This window comes from Rutidosis leptorrhynchoides, chromosome 10 (assembly GCF_046630445.1).
Source record: "Rutidosis leptorrhynchoides isolate AG116_Rl617_1_P2 chromosome 10, CSIRO_AGI_Rlap_v1, whole genome shotgun sequence".
NCBI lineage: Eukaryota > Viridiplantae > Streptophyta > Magnoliopsida > Asterales > Asteraceae > Rutidosis > Rutidosis leptorrhynchoides.
Genome location: NC_092342.1, coordinates 205,006,431 through 205,023,436, shown reverse-complemented (window position 1 = coordinate 205,023,436; position 17,006 = coordinate 205,006,431).

The following is a 17,006-nucleotide window of genomic DNA, read 5'->3' as shown; positions in this document are numbered from 1 at the left end:
TGCGGAAAATCTTTCTTCATCAACCATCGAACTTAGAAATTCCAAAATATCATCATCAATATCTTCGATATTTCTGAGGATATTTTCATAAATATTCTCATCCGAAATTATATACCTCTTCGTGCTTCCTGTGTATCATTATATTGGAAACATTCAAGAGAAAATTTAGTACCGAAAAGCAGATTATACGAAACTATGAAGAAAGCCGTGGACAAATCACAAAGAATAAGTTTGACTTCAAAGAATCCAAATGATTCAATGTCTGCTAAAGTCTTTAGTGAATATCTTGCTCCTTACTCTAAACCTTTGCAGCTAATAGTTTCTATCATTCTCTGATCTTAGATATTCCGAGATATTATCGTATCTTTCATTATAAATATCCTCGATATTTCTGAATATATTTTTATAACTAATACTATCTGAAATCATTTATCTCTTTGTGCTATCAGTGTTACCTCATATAGAAACTGTTAGTTTCTATATTCTGTAAACTTTCGAGCTTAAAATATGAATGTTATTGAAGTAATGTTGGGAACTGATGCATGAGTTAGTATAATATAATGACACTTGATCAACGTGATTATATTACAGTAAGTCATGCTGAGTTCTAACGGGACATGATGGTTCACAGTAGATCATACCACCATCATGTGTCATGTTATATAACTCTTTCATTCTAATTAACTTCTGAACATATCAAGAAAGTATATTCTTGATAGCTCTATTCTCAATGATTCTGGTAATTTGACGAATCAAATCGTGCTATTACGTTCTTTCTTGATTATAACATTAAATTCATTCGAAACTCCATACTTACAAATTCTAGACCATTACTCGTTTTACTAGAGATCGAGAGGAGATTAAAAAGACGAAGAGCTCCGAAACATAAAGGAAGATATAAAACTCGACAACAACACTGAAATTACAATAATTAAAAATTAAAACATCACGACAATTAAAAATTTAAAAGATTACAATCAAACTACTCGTCATCGTCAATTGTCATCTGCAAAGTAGCGTTCACCAGTCATTTTACCATCTGTGAGGTACTCTGGAGACATCGGTATTTCTCTTGATGCCTCAACTGCTGCTTCAGCTGATTCATCGAGGTAACGATAACCCAATGTCTCTTCATCTTCAAGAACCGCATACAAGAAATGCGTTTACCACGATCTTCAATGGTATCTTTTATAAAGTACCATTGATTATCGGTACACAGAAAACTTGCCCTACAATCCGCATCATAATCGTCTTTATAAAAGAACACAGACGTGAATTCACACGGAACTTTTTCCTTCAGAAAGGATAGCAAGTCTTGTAAACCAACATCACGAATGTCGATATCTTCAAACGAAATACTGTCGCCCCACTTATATTCCTTCATTAGATTACGGAAATCACCTCCGTAATGAACATTAAATGAAACAATCATTGGGGGAAGTGTTAACATTTTGCAGTTTGGGAGTGTTTGATTTTGATTTTGAGAAAGGTGGAAATATAAAAGAAATATATGTTTGAGTGTATAAAATGAAGTATATGGTTGGTGTTTTTTATAGTGTAAAAGTGACCGTTGGGATAGCCGTTGGAATTTTTTTTTTAATTTTATTTTACTAACGGCTAAAAATTTGGGCAAGTTTTTGGGCGAAGGTGGACGATGCCCGTTGGGACCTCTCTTATGATAGTTTCATTCGTGCTCTTCGAATAATCGAATTATTTTATCTATATTATTCTGTAATCATGAAAACTCCATTTATCAGCTCATATTCGTCAAGAAAAACATATTTATTGTTAGCCATGACGACTTCACTCAAATTTCGGGACGAAATTTCTTTAACGGGTAGGTACTGTGATGACCCGGGAATTTCCGACCAAATTTAAACTTAATCTTTACGTGATCTCGATACGATAAGCAAAAAATCTGTAATGTAGAGTCTCGAAAGTTTTGAAATCTATGTTCATCTAATCAATTATCCTTTGACTATTCTCGATGATTCACGAACAATTCTTTGTAATTAAATATATATATATATATATATATATATATATATATATATATATATATATATATATATATATATATATATATATATGAATTCAATACCTAAATAATATTATATATTGTAATCAATAAATGTTAAAGATTCAATATATTATAATTAGTAAATATGATATAATTAATAAATTATATTATATTAAATGTAATTACAAATTAATTATGAATTAAATAAATTACTAGTTATTATTAGATATATATATATATATATATATATATATATATATATATATATATATATATATATATATATATGAATTCTAAAAAAAAAATAAGTAATATTAGATACATTGTAAATTATAGAAATTAAATATTTGATAAGTTATTATATAATATATAATTAATAAATATGATACAATTAAGGAATTGTAAAAGTAATTATAAGTTAAAATATAGTTATTTATATTATTATTATTACTAGTATTTATATTAATGTATTATTATTATTATATTAAAAATTGCTAAATTTTAATATATTTTTCAATTAAGTACATAAAATTGTCTTTAACATAACTATCAACGTTTATCTATTAAGTTTATGTTTGCAAGTTGTTATACGTCCATCTCAGAAATCATTCCATCCATCCGTGATTACATAGAGATCCCTGTTTAATACTGTACTTGATTGAAGTGATTGTGATTTTTTTTTTCATCCGATGCATCTATCAACCTATCTATTTTGATATCACTTCTATCACTTTTATAATACAGATATCACATCCACAATATACAAAGATGGTGACATATATATCTACTCAATCTCTTTCTTCTCTCTCGTCCCTATTTTAGTCCGAGAAACATCCAATCCAAGAACAACCACTACCATGATCACCTCAATCATCATCTTGAAACACCCTTTTTTAAAACCATCATAACCACTAGGTGTATTTGTTTACTTCGCTCATACAACTAAATACTCACACCACTGTTAGTGCTATTTACGCTTCCTTTATGAAATAAAATGCAAGACCAAAACAACCATCTTCGGTTATTGGAGCCGAGAACCATCACCCACTTCAACTGAAATAACCACCTTCTTGAATAACCACCATCGACACCATCCTTATGCTACCAATTAGAGATTGTTGCTGCTGTATCAGGAGGTAACCATAGTAGAGTACTGCTGCGTTTTGCTTATATATATATATTTTATGATTAAGCACACCCAAACCAAACCCATATAATCACCCTCACCTTCCTTTATGAAAACCAAATCACCACCCTCTTTAAACTCATACTGCTAATACCACTTTATTGTTTCTGTTAGATGATTAGAAAAATCCAAAAACCACATTGGAACTCCACCATAAATCGCTACGTCTTGTTACTACCACAGCTATACATGCCTGTTTTCCATCGAATAAAAACCAAAGCCAAACACACACTTATGATACTATTGTTACTACTATTTCCTGTTTCATCATCACCCACCTATAAGACAGTGATACTATAATCAAAATTATGATAATGAAAACAATATTTTTTTTGCTGTACAAACCTTCGTAACTGCTATCAATATTCGAACCTTTCTGTTTACAACTGCACCTGTTCGTTTTGATTCGAACCCGGCAATTATTATATGTTGCTATTCCTTTCGCAATCCAACACCATTGTACAGCTACAGTTAACAACACGTTTAGTATCTCGTTTCTATTATAACAACGAGAATGATGATGAGTAATCTCGGCTGTTATTTCTGTGTTTCTGTTACGATTAGCACAACTAAAAAGAAGATGAATTGGACTTCTATAGCATGCCTTTTCTTTTCTTTTCTCCCTTGTGGTCGACAGATACCAACCCTTTAACCCCACCCACTAATCCCTGTCGATCTACTTGAATTGCTGCTACACTCGTTTGACGTTCCTTTTGCAAATAACGAGCCATACCACAAACCCTACTAATGGACTTAAACAATATTGGACTAGGTTAAGTGCTCTTGGGCCTATTTGAATGGTTGGGCCGCTAGGTTACTAGAGTTTAAGTTGGGCCTTTCATGTGTTAGATTTAAGAAAAAGAAACAGAAAGAGATACGGGATAAATGAATATGGGTGTGACATTAAATAGATAAGCAGAAACGGAGGAGTGGTTATAAGTGTTATGGGTAACCAAGAGGTCTCGAGTTCGAGCCTTGGCTCGGGCATTTTTTTTAAAAGAAAGAAGAAAGAACAACAGAAAACACGGTTGATATTATATTAGTTCGAGAATTAATCAGAAAAACTGGAACGGTTCATTGGTTAAGGTGCATGTCGGGTGAGCTAGAGGTCGCGGGTTCGAGCCAGGCCTCTGCCATTTTTTTTTTCTGGGAGAAAGCCTTTTTAGTTATTCAAAGGTAGTTTTCTTTTTAATTATTTTTCTTATTATTATTAATATTATTGTTATTCTAATTGTTATTATAATTATTATTAGATTAAGTATTCTTATTAAGATTATTGTTATTGTTAACATATTATCATTAATTAGTATTATTGTCATCCTTATCATTAATATTAAAGAATTATTATACAATTATTGAAATCTATAGTAAAACTGTCATTTTTTATCATCTTACAAAAAATAACATTATTATTAATATTATTAGTAATTTTATCACAATTATTATTATTATAATCATTAATAGAAAACTTATGATTTGATTATTGTTATAATTACTATCACTATTAAATTCACTATAATTATAATTATTATCAGTATTTTTATTATTAATATTGTCATTATAATCTAATACAACTTTTATTACTATAATCAATATTATTCTACTAAATAAATATTATGTATATAAGAATATATTTATAAGTAATATTACATATAAGTGTGTATTAGTCATAGCAGCAATTTTTATATAAATATTCATATATATAACAAATTAGGTATATTTTATAATACTAATCAGATATATACATTAATATAACTATATAAATATTAATAATTTTGAATATATATACAAGTATATATATATAATGTAAGATATAATATATAAAATTGTTAATTGTTATTATGTGTTTTAATATATATAAAACTGATATAGGTTCGTGAATCCGAGGTCAACCCTGCATTGTTCAGTTGTTCAATATAGTTATATGTATTTTTACTACAAAATACATTAGGTGAGTTTCATTTTCCCTTTTTACTCTTTACGTTTTTGGGCTGAGAATACATGCAAATGCTTTATTAACTGTTTTACAATATTAATATGCGTGAGTTTCATTTGCCCTTTTTTACTCATTACATTTTTGGGCTGAGAATACATGCAAATGCTTTATTAACTGTTTTACAATATTTATATGCATGAGTTTCATTTGCTCCCTTTTTAAATGCTTTTGCAATATATATTTTTGGGCTGAAAATACATGCGCAATTTTTATAAATGTGTTACGAAATAGACACAAGTAATCGAAACTACATTATATGGTTGAATTATCGAAATCGAATATGCCCTTTTTTATTAAGTCTGGTAATCTAAGAATTAGGGAACAGACACCCTAATTGACGCGAACTCTAAAGATAGATCTATCGGGCCCAACAAGCCCCGTCCAAAGTACCGGATGCTTTAGTACTTCGAAATTTATATCATGTCCGATGGAGGATCCCGGAATGATGGGGATATTCTTATATGTATATTGTGAATGTCGGTTACCAGGTGTTCAATCCATATGAATGATATTTGTCTCTATGCATGGGACGTATGTTTATGAGAAATGGAAATATGAAAACTTGTGGTCTATTAAAAGTTGTGAAATGATTATTTAAGATAAACTAATGAACTCACCAACCTTTTGGTTGACACTTTTAAACATGTTTATTCTCAGGTTCGAAAGAAATCTTCCGCTGTGCTTTTGCTCATCTTAGAGATATTACTTGGAGTCATTCATGACATATTTCAAAAGACGTTGCATTCGAGTCATTGAGTTCATCAAGATTATTATTAAGTCCATTATAGTAATATATACTATGAAGTGGTATGCATGTTGTCAACTTTCGATGTAATGAAAGATTGTCTTTTCAAAAATGAATGCAATGTTTGTAAAATGTATCATATAGAGGTCAAGTACCTCGCGATGTAATCAACTGTTGTGAATCGTTTATGATCGATATGGACTTCGTCCGGATAGATTAGGACGGGTCTTCACATGTATAATTATTCCACTCACAATATTAACCCTTCGTCATTGGGTTTATATAAGCCCACATCACAATATTAACCCTTCGCCATTGGGGTTATATAATTCACATCACACGCCCATGTGATAACGTACACACAAAATGTGCACCTCGCCAAGGTGGTCAACCAAAACGCACAACCGTGCCAATTGGATCTATACACAAGTCCAACAATTCCACCTATACGAGAAGTGAGCTCTATAAACGAGAACCCCTTCACCCGACCCGCACCCATCCTACACATACATATGCATATAGGATATTAACACTCACCTTGAAGTCTTGATGGATGCCAAACCAAAATCCGCAAACCGTCGATGGAATGTACCTATTCCATTATCACAATTACAAACAACACAATTAGGGAGGATTTACAAGCCAACCCAAATTGACAACTAGTGCAATCTCGACCCAATTGCACCTCCAAGTGCAAACCGCGCCCAAACTAACCAATAATCACTAACACTAGTGACAATGGTCCTAATAAGCCAATTAAACCCGAACACAAGTGTTAAACACTTGTCTTGCCCAATTTGACACCAAAACCCTAATTTTGACCCATTTCAAATTTAGTCAACCAACACACCCAAATGAGTTCCAACACTTCCATAATCACTAACACTAGTGATTACACACCATTTACTAGTCTTACAAGCTTACACTTGCTCATCAAACCCAAAACCCGCCAAAATCAACAATAACCCGAATCTTGGTGTTAATCTTCAATTAACAACTAAATGGTTTCCATTTATGAACATACAATCAAAAACCCTAAGTTTGGATGAAGAACACGAAAACGAAATTCAGAGTTAGGGCTTACCGTTAGTATCACCTTGTAGCTAAGAACGAGGAGAACAAAGTTGCCTCTTACGCCTTCGATCAAAACCCGAATCTTCCTTTCCAAAATCCCATTTGAGTGATTTGAAGTATTTATGTTGAGAGGAAAGTGAGAAAGAAAATGGAAAAGAAAAAGATAAATGAAATGAATGGATGGGATTTAAGATCCCAAATCTGGCACAAACGCGAAATGACCAAAATGCCCTCGAATCTCCTTTAAAATTGCAAATCTGGTACCAGCTCGCCCAGAATGCCGCGCCGCGGCCACAATCGTCGCGCCGCGACCTATAACGTATTCTGATGGTTTCCTTAACATGCTTCCTGGAATTGAAATCAGCTGAATGTCGCGTCGCGGCCCTTTCTGTCGCGCTGCGACCCAAGGCATGGTCTGGTGCCTTCCTTATCGTGCCTCCTGATCCTGATTTGCTTGAAATGTCGCGCCGCGACCCATACCTCCGCGCCGCGACCTTTAACTTGGTCTGATCACTTTTCGCATACAAGAACTTCAATGCACGAACATGTCTCAATTCCTCCATACACCTATCGTACATACGCGATACACCTGTAAATCATGTACGGGAAAAAACGGGGTGTTACAACTCTCCCCCCTTAGATTCGATCACGTCCTCGTGATCCTAGTCACTTAACCAATCCGAACCTACACGCTATGGTTTCCAAACAATCGTTCTAATCCGACTTCCACCACATTACTCATTAACCCGAAGGTAAATCCATTAACTAAATACACACTCGCATGCATTCCGAGACGTACAATCCACACAATATCTGAAGTCTACAACGATCACTTGGAATACATGAATCCGCCATGTATCCTTCCAACTACTCTAGGCAATTCTTCTCATAGAGTTACCCTTAACAACTAAATCGTCATTCGCAATTTATCAAAACCACAATCCGAGCACTAACCTGCTCAATTCCCCATATCGGGAAAAACTCAACCAATCTCGTACCGAGATATCAATTCCTTAGCGTACCTTTACCAAGGACAACGCTAAAAGCGACCAAGTCTCAACCTAAAGTCAACAATCCGAACGTTGAAGATCGAACCACATGAATCCTTACGGATTACACTTACCACTAAACATCCTTTGTAGTGCGCAATACAATCAATACGCCACTATCCTAACATCATAAGCAACGGCTAAAACCAAAAGCGCCCAAAACGACTATGGCAACGCTAATCCTAAGGTGTACAAAATCGACTATTGTCACACCCGTAACAACATGTGAGCGAAACACGGCTATCGCATCACTAATCACACAACATGGTCCTCACGATCCCACCATCGGTGTATAAAACAACCGATAGATCACACCGCACGGTCCTTACGACCCCACCATCGGTGTATAAAACAACCAATAGATCACTCAACACCTGATGAAGTCAGTGGACCCCGTCAACTGTCATGCTTCACTGATATATCACTACTCCCATGATGAAGTCAGCGGACACCGAACGGTCATGCTTCACCAATCACATACGCACTTTTAGCCTCGAACAACGAGTAGTGCAACATCGCGCTCTGCTACACTATAGTGAACCCTTACGGATACCACTAACCATCCACACAATCGAGCAAGAACCACATATATCAAACATAGGTACAAAACAATAATTCTCTAAAAGAGAATCTGACACACACATCCCTTAACCGAGGGATTTCACCTTGCTCGCCAAACACGTTGTAATGACCCGGAATTTTCCGACCAAATTATACTTATGAGATTAATATTTACATAAATTAAACCATACCAACATGATAAGCAATCCAAATTGTTGAGACTTGTGTTTTTAAAAAGAGTTTTACACAACGTTTGACCGTCCAATATGACCGATGATATCACGAACTATATAACATACGATAATTATACGTTTGTGTATATTTATGTATTTATATATATTTAACATGATCTAAGGATGGTTTGACATCTCATTGTGTATAATGACAATGAGTTATAAGTATATTTTGAAACTACTAACTTAAGTTTTCAAAACGATAACTATACGTAACATTCTTTGATATATATACTTATAATCTATAATGCTTATACATGTATCGTATATATAATGTATTTAATCACTTTTTAAGGACTTAAATACATAAAACAATATATGTATATTCACAAAAGATAGCTATATTTGAATTCTCATTCCGTTTCCTCAAGATTTTTATACGTATATCTAGGGTATATGTACCCGTATCATACCCAGCTTCTATACGTATTTACTATTGGTATATACACATCAAATCAACATCCTAATCAACATTATTACTGCCCTAGATATGAGGTAACTAGAATTTGTCAGGTAGTATGAATTATTAGTAAGAAAACAAAATTAGGAATCCTTTTCTTTCTTTATAAACTAAAAATGTTTTTATAAATGAACACCATTTCTTCACTCCATTTTCTCATACCTACACCCTCATTTCTCTCTCAAAATACTCCTAACTTCATACTTGATCATCTCCAAGCATTTTCCCCATCATTTAGCTTCAATTACAAGCCTTAAACACCATAAGAAAACTCTTTCAAGAACATATCAAAATAACCACCCATTTGAAGAAGTTTACTTCCAACCTTTTGATCTAACTCCACCACTCTTTGATTCCAAGATTATTTCTTATCTTTTGCAGTAACTTTGTCCAAGTAACTTGAGGTAGTAACCTTGTTCATAATCTTATTCAATTCATATTCATATAGCTATCTTATTTTGTGGTATAAAATTTTAACAACAAGAACATAGTTTGAATGATTTCAAACTTGTTCGCAAACTAAATAGATCCTTCTAACTTGACTTTTAAAACACTTCAAGACCTGTAATATATCATAATGATATGCTAACCTAACAAGATATAACTTGGTTTTAAAAAGAACATCTTAAAAACTGAATCTACGTCGTCGGAGTGCAACCGGGGGCTGTTTTGGGTTGGATAATTAAAAACCATCTTGAACTTTGAATTGGAAGTTCATGTTCTGGAAAAATGATATTTCTTATTAATATGTTAACACATAAAAATTTCATGGTTTAACTCAAAGTGTAAGTATTTTTAGAAAAATGATCATTAAATGTTGTTTTTATGATGGAAAATGATCACTTTCATAAGTTTCACCAAAGTTTGACCTATAACCTATGATTTCGAATACAAACTAAGGTATTTTCAGTTCATATTCTTAAAATTTGACTCGATCGAAGGAAGTGGCAAGTTGAACCAACAAAAACGGAGTTGTAATGAAGAAACTACGACTAAAACAAGATTGGGTATCCGAAGCTAGTTTAGCTACGAAAATATTTGGAGAAAAAGTAAATTAATCATATCTTTTCTAATTAATATGATATTTTATATATAATTACTTATGATTTGATTTTATATATTTCAGGACCACCCGTAAACAACACGAGAAGATTAATCATAAGACCTCATGATTGTACGCAACACGTCATTTGACAACACGGTACTTTATGTACGCAACACGTCATTTGACAACATGGTACCATGGGTCGAGATTAATTCTGATCAATACGAATACGATGGGGTCTTTATTTATTTTATTTAAGCAACTAATTGTGGACCACTAACATCGGACTGCTAACTACGGACTAAGAAAATATTAAAAGTATTAAAAGTATATATATATGTAACGATTACTTAAAAAGAAAATATGTTGATATATTATATATATATGGTTAGGTTCGTGATATCTATCGGAGACCAAGTCGAATTAAATACCTTCAAGGCAAAAGTGAGTTTCATTTGCTCCCTTTTTAATTGCTTTTGCAATATATATTTTTGGGCTGAGAATACATGCGCTGCTTTTATAAATGTTTACAAAATAGACACAAGTACTTAAAAATATATTCTACGTTGAGTTGTACCACTGGCATATTTCCCTGTAGCTTAGTAACTACTATTTACATGGGTATTGTAAACGCGAATCCTGTTGATAGATCTATCAGGCCTGACAACCCCAACCGGACTGGACGACCAGTATTCAACGGTTGCACAGTACTTCGTTTTGGTGACTACACTTGGTACGGTGTAGTGAGATTTCATAATAAAGGGAATATGCGACGTTGATTAAATGTTAAGTATGGTTACCAAGTGCTCAACCACTTAGAATGCTTTACATACACTTGCGAGTGTATTATGTTATTGATTATGAAATCTTGTGGTCTATTAATATATTGAAATGATTGTTATGATAAACCTATGAACTCACCAACCTTTTGGTTGACACTTTAAAGCATGTTTATTCTCGGGTACGAATTAAGTCTTCCGCTGTGCATTTGCTCAATATAAGGACATTACTTGGAGCCGATCATCGTAATGGGACCAAATGTTGATGACTTCGTCCAGGTGGATTAGGACGGGTCCTTTCAGTTGGTATCAGAGCGGTGGTCGTAGCGAACCAGGTCTTGCATTAGTGTGTCTAACTAGTAGTTGTTAGGATGCATTAATGAGTCTGGACTTCGACCGTGTCTACATGTCAAAAGTTTTGCTTATCATTTCTAGTAGTAAATCATCTGCTTATCATCCTTAGGAAATTACCTGCTTATCATTCATAAGTCTAGACACGTTTTACTACATTTACTGCATTGATAGTGTATAGACGAATTCTTATCTTAGCATATCTGTTATTGCGAACTTTGACTGATATCTTTTCAAAGATTTTCCGTAATTTACGGGATTTTGGTATTATATATACATATGTAAATTATGTATTGAAGAGTACCAAATCTAACTCCTATAATCTATTCCATACCAAAAATTCATTTTTTCCATTATACAAGATGGATTCCGCATCTAGTTCAAATTCTTCAGATTCCGACAGTTATGCCGATATGGATTTCCATTCGGGCTCCGAAAGCAGCGTCACCGGTATGGATCAACCAATTTTTCATCATCTATTCTGTATGAATTGGGGATGGGTTCGTAATATACTAAATCACTGGAGACAAGAAGAAGGTGATCCATTCCATCCACCAAATTGCCCTCTTGGCGATGAACCTGAAGCACTTACCGGCGAACCTATTTGAAACACCATTTTCTCTCTCATTTCTAGAGTATCTCGTCACGATTATATACTATCCCATATTACAAATCTTGTTCATTCGCTCGCTTCAACCGCCAATCATCCCGGTGTACTAGCAGAAGTTAACGAACTTCGCGCTCGCGTGATGGCTTTGGAGAACATGGTGCGAAGGTTGCAAACACCAGCAGCAGCACCAGCAGCATAATCAGCACCACCATCAATAACATCAACAATACCATCATCACCACTAACAAACAACATCCACATCACACGTCTCGACATCATAATCTGTCCCACAAACATCAACATCATAGATACCAAGAATTACCAACAATAATGAACGATGAAGTATTGATCCATAACTTCATTGATATTCTGCGAAGAATATGTGGTTTCAAAAAGTTTTAGAGATTTCTTATTCTAGCTCAAACCGAAAAGCAAATGAGATTAATATCATATTAACTCATTAAATTCATGATTTCATCTGAAGAAAATATATATGTATATATGTTTTCATAAAGATTATAATTAAAAGTTCTTTTGTACAAAATATTAATGGTGAAAAAAAATTTTAACGGGTAGGTAATACCCGAGGAATAATTAGATTTCATCTTAATAAGTTACATTGTACATTCGTCGAAGCTGATTCAACAGTCATTTACTATCCTACTTACAACCACCGAGATACGTATCCGTTCACCGCAGAATAACCATTTTCATTCAATTTCATATTTGGATTTTGACTTCCCAGAATCCAACAAGTGGCATATGAAGAAAACATATGACAAAATAAAATCTGTTAGAAACAAACAAATTAACTATGAAAAATTTTGTTAAGAATTCACGCTAACTGTTCCAGCTAACTGTTCCTAGCTAACTGATTACATTTTATTTATCGCAGTTTATTTATCGCAATTTATTTATCGCACTTTTATTTATCGTCATTTAATTTCTGTAATTATTTTACGCACTTTAAATATCGGGACACGTATACAATGTTTTGACATATCATATCGACGCATCTATATATATTATTTGGAATCACCATAGACACTCTATATGCAGTAATGATCGAGTTCTCTATACAGGGTTGAGGTTGATTCTACAATAATATATATAGTTTGAGTTGTGATCGAGTCTGAGAGGTATACGGGTCACGACACGTATTAATTAATTCGTATATTATATATTAAACTATATATGAATTATTGGACTGTTACTGTGGACTATCGACTGTGGACTAATGACATTGGACAATTAAAATGAATTAAAATATTGATTATAACATATGAAACTAAACATTTCTTCAAGATTGCCACTTGATTGCATCTTAAACCTCATTGTATCTCGACGATTACAATCAGCGTTCAAATCTATCATGATTCTTAAAAACACCTCAATCGAAAGGATAAACCAACCGCACTTCATCTACGAAAGAAAAGATTGATGCATATAGTTATGCACCTAAAAAACCCTCGGAAACTGAGTAAACGTTTGACACGTATCTGTTCTAGTTCCTTTGACATTGTTATTACCGTAGATCGTTTTGCAATCCCTTTTCAAAGTAGCTAATTTTGTCACAGCTCCAGCAAGTCAACTCCGACTTTTCATCCGAAACAACTTTATTATAACCGCGATATATATGCGTACTCTTTATTGTTACTGGGGAACCTTTTATATTCCACAATATTACCATCAGCGATTAATCACTCTAAAAACACAATTCTCCTGAAACTACCTCGGTTTGATAACCGATGACCCAGATCAGTTAACTTTGAAAATGCTGACGAAGCAGCATGTTGTAGATGATCTTATTGGCCAAAAGTTTGATGATAAAGAAAGGAGTGTTAGGAACGCTCGATAGAAAATTTAGTACCGAAAAGCGGATTATGTGAAACTATGAAGAAAGCCGTGGACAAATCACAAAGAATAAGTTTGCCTTCAAAGACTCCAAATGATTCTGTGCCTGCTGAAATCGTTAGCAAACATCTTATTTCTCATTCTAAACCTTCACAGACAAATCTTCTTCATCATCCATTGATATTAGAAATTCTAAGATATTCTCGTATGTTCTATTATAAATATCCTCCATATTTCTGGCGATATCTTCACAACTATTCTTATCTGAGATCATTTATCTCCCCGTAATATCTGCAACATAAAAGAAACTGTGTTAGTTTCTAAATTCTGAAACCTTCGAGTTTAAATTATGAATATTTTGAAGTAGTGTTGGGAACTGAAGCATGGATTAGTATAATATAATGACACTTGATCAACGTCATTATATTACCATGAGTCATGCTGAGTTTCTAATGAAGCATGATGATTCACAGTACCGTCATCATGTGCCATTTACATGACTCTTACATTCTATCTAATCTCTAAACATAACAAGAGAATATTTTTCTGGATGACTCGGTCTTCTCCAGGGTATTCTGGTAATTTAACAAATCAAAATCGTTCTATTACCATTTTCTTCTTAGAGCATTAGCTATGTTCATTCTAAATTTCATATCTACGAATTCCGGACCATTACTCACTTGACTCGAAGTCGGGAAGAGAAAACGAAAGCATGAAGCTCCGAAAAATAATGAAGAATATAAACTTCGATAATAACCCCGAAATTACAAACCGTGTATATCGATGCAGATAGCAATATAGAGACACGGGAGAATTAGAAACACTATAAACACAAGAGTATAGTAGAAGTAAATAGATTCTCCTGGTGGTAGATGAAAAAGAAGAATGACAGATATAAAAGTTAGGAGTATATCAAGAATCAGGACTGGATGGAGCATATTGATGAATGCTTTAAAGTAAGAATCAAGGGAGAAAGAATAGAAGGTGTGAGTCGTGGAAAATAAGGAAACGAAGGGATGAATTTATAGTGAAATATCCGACAGAGCAATCGAAACAGATTATTGCATATAATCAAAGAAGATCCTGATTTCCTTAATCACCAAAGAACCAAATCTTATTACGTAAGATTCTCTTTAAATCCCTTAAATCCCGGAAATCAAACATAACTACGTCATCGGTTAAGACGAATATATTTTACTCATCTCACTCTTTTACGATAGTCTCATTTATATTCTTCGCACAATCGAATCGTTTTATCTACATTACTCAATGATGATAAAACTCCATTATCACCTTATATTTGTCATGAAAACCTTCTTATTGTTATCCATAACAACCTCTATCAAATTTCGGGGACGAAATTTCTTTAACGGGTAGGTACTGTAATGACCCAGAATTTTCTGACCAAATTATACTTATGAGATTAATATTTACATAAATTAAACCATACCAACATGATAAGCAATCCAAATTGTTGAGACTTGTGGTTTTGAAAAGATTTTTACACAACGTTTGACCGTCCAATATGACCGATGATATCACGAACTATATATATATATTGGTTTCGAATTCATCTAATAAACGATTGCAACGCTTTATGGTTATTTAAACAAGTCAAGATACAGTTATTATACTAATATTACCTCGGTATAATTAATATTAATCTTAATATCAGTATTATTAGTATTACCAAATGTAATGTATATAGATATGAAAGTTTATACATTTAAGTTGCTATAATATTATTGTTACTAAAAATTATTGTTATCATCATTAATATCATTATTATTATACTTAGTAATAAAATTATGATTTAGTCATTATCATAATAATTATTATTTTCAAAGTTATTATTACCAAAAATCATTATAGTTATCATTATTATTATAAATAGAATAAAATATTTTTATTATCATAAATAATATTATTATTATTATCATATTTATAACATTTATTATCTATATTATTATTTGTTATTATTATTAATAGTAATAGTATTACTATTATAGTTATATTTATTAAACAATGAGATTAATCATTTACACAAATAATATACATACAAATATATGAATCTGTTTTCTTTCAAACATTGATTTTTTTTATTATTTGATCGTGTCTCTAAAATTGGTTACAAGAATCAATTCAATTTCAATTAAAAATCCAAATTCCATTACACATCTTTATCTATTTTGATTTTTTTTCTTTCCTATCACTGATTGAGCTTATTGTCAATCACTAGCCTAAGACAAACATGTTGATCAATTATATAATATTAAATTTATGCTTTACGTGATTAACATCTTTAACAAGACCACATACATTTCCTTTAGTAGGTGAATTAGAATATTATTGTGGCTGTACTATTTTGTTTACCAAACAATTAAATCAACTCTCTATATTAAATATCCAAATACAATTACATATTTGAGAAACCAATTGTATTTATCACTTCAAGGAAAAACATTCTTCATCACGTAAATCACCATCGGCTAACCATCTTCATTGATCACCAATCACCACTATCCGAGAACCATAACAACCCTATTTGTTCTTTCCCTCTACTATCCGATCACCATAAATCACATATCCCTCCTACAACCCATTAACCACCGGTTATCAACCATTGACCATCACCTCAAACCACTAAACACCACCACTTTGATCATCATCTTCCTCATGCTGCTGCTACTAGTCTCCCGTTCGAAACCACCACCAAAACAACCACTTGTTTCTGTGCAAACTGTCGTAAACTATCATCACTACTACCCTACTACTGCAACTGCAGTCATTCTTTCTATTTCTATTCTATTCAAACCCCACACACTACCTATAATCACTTAACATTATCTAAACTTTGTATCTACGGCTGCTATTTATTATTGTCAATCGAGAACAAACTCAGGACAATCACCACTATCGTCTCTTTTATAAACCTATTATCAAAACCACACTTAAACATGTTATATTCTACTGCAAATCAATTTATTGCTATACTTCTTACTCAAACAATACCAAAATCAAAACCAACTCAGTTGACTGTTTA